We start from the raw sequence: 8,109 nt of genomic DNA on the forward strand, positions 1-8,109 counted from the left end.
ATAACCAGAATTTCAGCAAGATCACAAGTTAACCACATAAGAAAATGACACAAAGGTCTCACGGTAAACTAATATCAATTGCATAATCAGCCAACGAGCAAATAATAATGAGTTTCAAATACCAACACTTCAATCAAAACAAGCATGAAGCAATATGAATAGGTGGTATCTCGCTAGCTCTTTCTGAGACCGCAAACATAAATGCAGAGCACTTTCAAAGATCAAGGGCTGACTAAACATTGTAATTCATAGCAACGAAGATCCAGTCATAGTCATACTCAATATCAATCAAAAGCAAAGCATAAAAATGACAGAGGTGCTCTCTAATTGGTGCTTATAAAAGAGGAGGATGACTCGACAGGAAAATAAATAGACATGCCCTTCGCAGAGGGAAGCATTGATTTGCAGAGGTGCCAGAGCTCAAGCTTTGAAAACACAGATAATAATTTTGGGTGGCATGCTTTCATTGTCAACACAATGACCAAGAGTTCTCAATATCTTCCATGCTACTGATGCTATAGGCGGTTCCCAAACAGAAAAGTAAAGTTTTAACTCCCCCACCACCAATCAATCACACTCCACGGTTAGCCGAATCCTCGGGTACCGTCCATACTAACATCAATCCGGGGGGAGTCTTGTTTTACAATTATGTTTTCGATTTAAGCGTGGAACTGGGCATCCCAAATACCGGCCCCTTTCTCGTGAATGACTGTGAATAAACACATGTCGAGGATAACACTCCTAGCATGGAAGATACCAATAGCCCTATGTCACCACATGAGCGGTTCGGGCATGCAAAACAGATTTATTTCTTGAAGGTTTAGAGAATGGCACATGCAAATTTACTTGGAACGGCAGGTATATACCGCAAATAGGTAGGTATGGTGGACTCTCATGGAAAAACTTTTGGATTTATGGAGGTGGATGCACAAGCAGTATTCCCGCTTAGTACAAGTGAAGGCTAGCAAAAGACTAGGAAGCGACCAACTAGAGAGCGACAACAGTCATCAAGATGAAATGAGTTTGACTAACATTGAATGAAAGCATGAACATGATATAAATCACCATGAACACGAACATCATAGATGCTATGTTGATTTTTTTTCAACTACATGCATGAACATGCGCCAAGTCAAGCCACTTGAAACATTCAAAGGAGAATACCATCCTATCATACTACATCATAGTCATCTCAAAATCTATGTTGGCAATCAAGACAAACCATTATAAGCTCTCAGCTAAATAAGCATGGCATCAGAAACTATGATCTCTAAGTTGTCATTCTAAATATGGTTCTCTCACAACAAAGCTAAATCTGGTTTGACAAGCTAGTCATATTTACAAAAACAAAATAGATAGAGTTCATACCAGCTTTTCAGTCTAAGTCACTTCATCATATACCATCATTGCTGCCTTTCATTTGCATGATCGAACGATGAAAACGATAATAAGCGCATTGGACTAAGCTGAATCTGCACGCAAACACAAAGGAGAAGACAAAATAATATGGCTCTTTGAAAGCTAAACAGGTAAGCATGTAAGAACCACTAAGCATTGTAATCAATATCTTCTACCTTGACACAGAGAAAAAGAAAACTATTTACACGGGAAAGCTCCCAACAAGCAAAAGAAGAAAGAAAAATCTTTTTGGGTTTTCTCAAAAGAAGACAAAACAAGAAAACAAGAAAACAAAAATAAAGTAGCATGGATAATACAGTGGCAAAGTGTAAACACCGGCTAACAAAATGAAAGCATAAGCATGAATATAAAGTCGGTGAGAACACGTACTCTCCCAAGCTTAGGCTTTTAGCCTAGCTTGGTCTACTCCCATGGTGGGAAATAACCAGCTCCAAGATACTCCGGAGCAGACTGTGGATGCCACTGCTGTGTGAGCTCCTCTGGCTCCTACTGATAATCTGGCGTGTGGTACTCGACTGGAGGCTCGGGCGCGGGCGCCTGTGGTTGGGCCAAGCCCCAATATGTGTAGATGTCCGCGGGCATAATAGTGTACCTACCTGCATGAAGATCAAACAAAGAAGGAGCAGGCAAAGTAATAGTCTCTCGAGTACCCTGACTAAATACCAGCTTATGAATCATCCGTCTACTAGCATCTCTATCCAGAAAATCATGGCGAACCATGCTGTCATAGTCCAGATATCTCTCAGGGAGAAGCATCTCTCCTTCCTCTCCCAGTCTGATGGGTATCTCAAAGTGTCTGGCAAGACGGGTAGCATAGATACCCCCATAGACAACACCCTTGGAACGATTCAGGTTCAACCGTTGAGCGACTATAGCGCCCAAGCTATAAGTCTTATCGTTATAAAGGCCTTCACGCAGAACCGCAAGGTCTGGAGAACTAAGTGATCCAGCCTCCCCACGACCAATCAAACATTTTCCCAGAAATAGTGAGAAGTATCGAAGCACAGGAAAATGTATGCTAGCAATTCTAGCGCGAGACACTCCTCTCTCCTCTCCAATAGCAATAGAACCAATGAAATCCTCCAAGTCCCGTGGACGAGGGTCACGGATATCCCCAACATAAGGTAATTTGCATACATTGCAAAAATCCTGCAGCGTCATGCACTGGGGGACATCGTATATCATGAACTCAACCGTGGGAGGATTCTTCCTCGGATAAAAGTTGAAGCTTTGAATGAAAATATTGGTGAGGAGGAGATATTGTGGGCACTTATCTTCAACGAACGTAGTAAGACCTGCGTTCTCCACCAAGTCATAAAAGTCTTCATAAAGTCCGACGGCACGCAAAAATTCATCACTTGGCCACTCGCACGCTCGAACTTCTGTGACTCGAGGGACTACGTACTTGGGGTGGTTCTTCCCATCCCCCTTGGGGTTATGGCTTGAAGAGCCTCTCAAGAACCTCCTCATCTCTTCCTTTTTCTAGCTCTGAAAAATTCTGAAATTTTTAGAGACTTCGAAAGAAAAGTGAATAAGGATTAACCCAACTTGTAGCAACTACTCCTACTAGTGCCTAGAGACCATATCATGCGCTAAAACTACTTGGGACCAGCTAAAATCAACATTTCTAGCTCAAGAACAGGGTCACCAAGGTAGCAAGAATACGCGAAGGATAAAGCACTAGAGCAAAAACTAATTGGACCAATGGAGGAGTCACTTACCAAGGAGTAATTTCCCCAAAACAGTTCGGAGAATGGTGCTTTCAGCAAGGAGATCGAAAATCACAACCAAATGAGCAAGAACACGGGTTTGAGCTGCGAAACAATTTTTTCTGGAGGTGGAAGAAGAGGCTGAGAGCTGGAATGAGTGGAGGGGATGCCTGTGGGCCCCACAAGCTTGCACCCCGCCACCAGGGGGGTAGGTGGCGGTGGGGGGGCTTGTGGACCACTGGTCAGCCCCCCTGACCATCTCTCAGGCTCAGAAATTTTCAAAAATTCCAGAAAAAATCATACTAAATTTTCAGGACCATCGGAGAACTTTTATTTTCGAGGTATTTTTCTCCGGGACGCTAAAACAGAAAACAGGAAAAGCTAAACTAATTCCATCATTTTTCTTCTAAGCAACAGAAAATGAAGACTCAAAACAGAGGTATGTGACTCTCTGATTCATCCGTTTCATGGTCATCGAAAGAAATCCGTCAATGGGGTTGATCAAGTCCTTATGACAAAACTTTCTCGAATCGCAAGAGAGAACGGGGAATTTTCGGATACCCACTAAGTCACCTCAATGGGGATATGTATCTCTCCAACAAGCAAATCATACTTCATCTTGACACGAGGAATAGGGCATTCGAAGCTCCCAATAAGAATCGATGAAGTCTTTTCGATAGCATTGATGCAATGTACTGGATATCGTTTCTTCGAAAAGTGCAATGTGTGCTCATTACCGTTGACATGGAAAGTGTCATTGCCTTTGTTGCAATCTATAACAGCCCCTGCAGTGTTTAAAAAGGGTCTTCCGAGGATGATAGCCATGGCATCGTCCTCGGGGATATCCAAGATAACAAAGTCTGTTAAGATAATGGTATTAGCAACCACAACAGGCACATCCTCGCAAACGCCGATAGGGAAAGCAGTTAATTTGTCGGCCATTTGCAGAGAAATTTCAGTGGGTGTCAACTTATCCAACTCAAGTCTACGATAGAGAGAGATCGGCATAACACTAACACCGGCTCCAAGGTCACATAAGGCAGTTCTTACGTAGTTTCCTTTAATGGAGCAAGGTATAGTGGGCACTCAGGGATCACCAAGTTTCTTAGGAGTTCCACCTTTAAAAGTGTAGTTGGCAAGCATGGTGGAGATCTCAAGATCCGGTATCTTCCGTTTATTAGTCACGATATCTTTCATGTACTTGGCATACGGAGACATCTTGAGCATATCAGTTAACCGCATCTGCAGAAAGACGGGTCTTATCATCTCAACGAAGTGCTCAAAATCCTCATCATCCTTTTTCTTGGATGGCTTAGGAGGAAAGGGCATAGGTCTCTGAACGCATGGCTCTCTTTCTTTACCATGCTTCCTAGCAATGAAGTCATTCTTGTCGTACTTCTTAGGTTGTGGGTTATCAGGATTAATCGTAGGTTCAATCTCCACATCCTCATCAAGGCTAGGTTGAGCATTGTTATGAAGATCAGTGTCCCCATTGTCATCAGGTTCATGTTCATCACCTGATTGTGTTTCTGCATCAGACGCAGAAATATCATTAGGTTCTTCAGGTGTGATAGTATTTGGTGAACTGGCGTGCAGGTTTCTATCATCCTTCTTCTTCTCCTTAGGATGACTAGGTGTATCAACATTGATTCCTTGAGAATCTTGATCAATTCTCTTAGGATGACCTTCAGGATACAAAGGTTCGTGAGTCATTTTGCCTCCTCTAGTAATGACTCTGACATTGTTTTCATTTAATTCATTGAGCAGGTCATTCTGAGCTTTAAGTACTTGTTCTACCTAAGTAGTAATCATATAGGCATGTTTACTCAGAAGCTTCAGAGCATTGACATTTCTGTCTACACAAGCACTTAAATGGCTAAGCATACGAGCACTTTGTTCCAAATGTCTGCTAACATAATCATTGAAACTCTGTTGTTTGGCAACAAAGTTGTCAAATTCATCAAAGCATAGGCTAGCAGGTTTATCAAAAGGAATATCACTCTCATCAAACCTACGCACATGATTCACTTTTACTACCTGTATCGGGTTGTCGAGACCATTGATCTCTTCGATAGGTGGTAGATTTTTGACATCTTCAGATCTAATGCCTTTCTCTTGCATAGACTTCTTGGCTTCTTGCATATCTTCGGGACTAAGGAATAGAATACCTCTTTTCTTAGGAGTTGGCTTAGGAGGTGGTTCAGGAATTGTCCAAGCATTATCATTGATCAAGAGGTTATTCAGTAGGGTCTCACCTTGTTCTACAGTTCGTTCCCTAAAAACACAACCGACACAACTATCTAGGTAGTCTCTAGAGGCATCGGTAAGTCCGTTATAGAGGATATCAAGTATCTCATTCTTCTTGAGAGGGTGATCAGGCAAAGCATTCTATAGCTGGACGAGCCTCCCCCAAGCTTGTGGAACACTCTCTTCTTGGAGTTGAGCAAAGTTGTATATTTCCTGCAAGGCAGCTTGCTTCTTATGGGCAGGGAAATATTTCTCACAGAACTAATATATCATCTCCTGGGGACTACGCGAACATCCAGGAGCAAGAGAGGTGAACCAGGCTTTAGCATCATCCTTTAGAGAGAAAGGAAACATCTTAAGGATATAGTAGTGGCGGATCTTCTCCTCATTAGTGAAAAGGTTGGCTATTTCGGATAGTTTGGCAAGATGGGCTATGACCATCTCAGACTCATAACCGTGAAAAGGATCAGATTCGACTAGAGAGATTATCTGAGGGTCGACAGAGAATTTGTAATCCTTATCGGTGACAAAGATAGGCGAAGTGGCAAACTTCGGATCATTTTTCATCCTAACTTCCCGAGATTTTTCCTTCCACTTGAGAACTAATTTCTCAGCGTCATTGGCATCCTTACACGCAAGAAAATCCTCAGCTATCTCTCCCTCCATAACGTAACCCTCATGTATAACAGGCAATTCATATCTAGGAGAGCTAGATCTAGCAGGAGCAAAAGCAGGTTCTATCTCAATAGCATCGGCAGTATCAAAAGCATCACGAGCATTGGCAGTAACTCTAGCAATATGAGCATCAAGGAACACTCCCAGTGGAACATCAGGCAAAGGAGTATCTCTAGCAGTATCAAGCATAGCATCATTAGGCATAGTAGCGTCTCTAGCATCATCAGGCAAAGCAGTATCAAGCATAGCATCTCTAGCAGTATCAAGCATAGCATCTCTAGCAGTATCAAGCATAGCATCATCAGCCATAGTATCAAGCATAGTATCATCAGGCATAGTATCAAGCATAGCATCTCTAGCAGTAGTATCACAAGCATCATCAAGCACATGCGACATATCAAGATTTCTAGCAGGAGGTGATGTCGCAAGCTTACTCATAACTGAAGGTGAATCAAGTGCAGAGCTAGATGGCAATTCCTTACCTCCCCTCGTAGTTGAGGGCAAGACTTTGGTCTTCGGATCCTTTAGATTCTTCATAATGATCAGCAGATATAAATCCCAAGTAACTCAGAGAATATAGCAATACCTCTCCGGGAACGGCGCCAGAAAAATGCTGACGTCAGCTGTGCTTCTCTGGCAATGGCTCATAAAAGTGTTGATCCCGCAATCTCTAGTGTTAGCTAGACGAATGCTTATAACAACTAACCTTCTCCTGCAACGGCACCAGAAGAATGCTGATGGCCCACCAGCGCGTGGGTTCGCAGCAGTTTTTGAGGGTAGAGTATTCGACCCAATTTGTAGGTACGCCAATCAGGAGGTGAGAGTATACTCTCAAGTATTAGCAGCTGAATTTGTCATATTCAACCACACCTGAAAGATTAGTATCTGCAAGCACAATAGTAACAGCGAAGTAGTAACAACGAAGTAGCGGGTATCGGCAATGTAACGATCAATAGCAGTGGCAAAGAACAGCAGTAGTGACGGCATTAGCAAGTAGCAACAGTAGCAAGCGACAGTAGTACCAACAGTAGCAGCAGAGCAAAGCAAGTAACTACAGTAGTAGCAGCAGCAGAGCAAGACAAGTAACAGTAGTAGCACAGAGCAAGACAAGTAACAGCAGTAGCAACAGTAGGACAAACTCGTAGGCATTGGGTCGGTCATTTGTTTGGATGATATTCATCATGCAACAGTTATAACACGGAGAGCAATGTGGCTAGCTCCCGTTCGTCAATGTGATGTAGGCATGCATTCCGTGTGTCGTCATACGTGCTTAGGGAAAAGAACTTGCATGACATCTATTGTCCATCCCTCCCGTGGCAGCGGGGTCCAAAAGGAAACTACGGGATATTAAGGTTCTCCTTTTAACAAAGAACCGGACCAACGCATTAGGACTTGGTGAACACATGAACTCCTCAAACTATGGTCATCACCGGGAGTGGTTCCGGTTATTGTCACTCCGGGGTTGTCGGATCATAACACATAGTAGGTAACTACAACTTGCAAGATCGGATCTAAAACACACATATATTGGTGACAACATAATAATTTCAGATCTGAAATCATGGCACTTGGGCCCTAGTGACAAGCATTAAGCATGGCAAAGTAGTAGCAACATCAAATCTCAGAACATAGTGGATACTAGGGATCAATCCCCATCAAAACTAACTCGATTACATGATAGATCTCATCCTACTCATCACCGTCCAGCGAGCCTACGAATAGATTACTCACGAACGACGAAGAGCTTCATGGAATTGGAGAGGGAAGAAGGTTGATGATGATGATGGCGACGATTTCCCCTCTCCGGAGCCCAAGACGGACTCCAGATCTGCCCTCCAGATGAAGAACAAGTGGTAGCGGCGCCTCCGTATTGAAAACGCGATGAAAACTTCTCCTTTTAATTTTTTCTGGGACGAAAGACAACTTATAGAGCTGGAATTGGGGGCGGCAGGTGTCTGTGGGCCCCACAAGCCTGCCCACCGCCACCAGGGGGGTGGCGGCGGAGCAGGGGCTTGTGGCCCACTGGCCCACCCCCTCAGGTGGATCCTGGCGCAGGTAT

The sequence above is a fragment of the Hordeum vulgare genome, chromosome 2H, assembly GCF_904849725.1.
Source record: "Hordeum vulgare subsp. vulgare chromosome 2H, MorexV3_pseudomolecules_assembly, whole genome shotgun sequence".
Lineage (NCBI taxonomy): Eukaryota > Viridiplantae > Streptophyta > Magnoliopsida > Poales > Poaceae > Hordeum > Hordeum vulgare.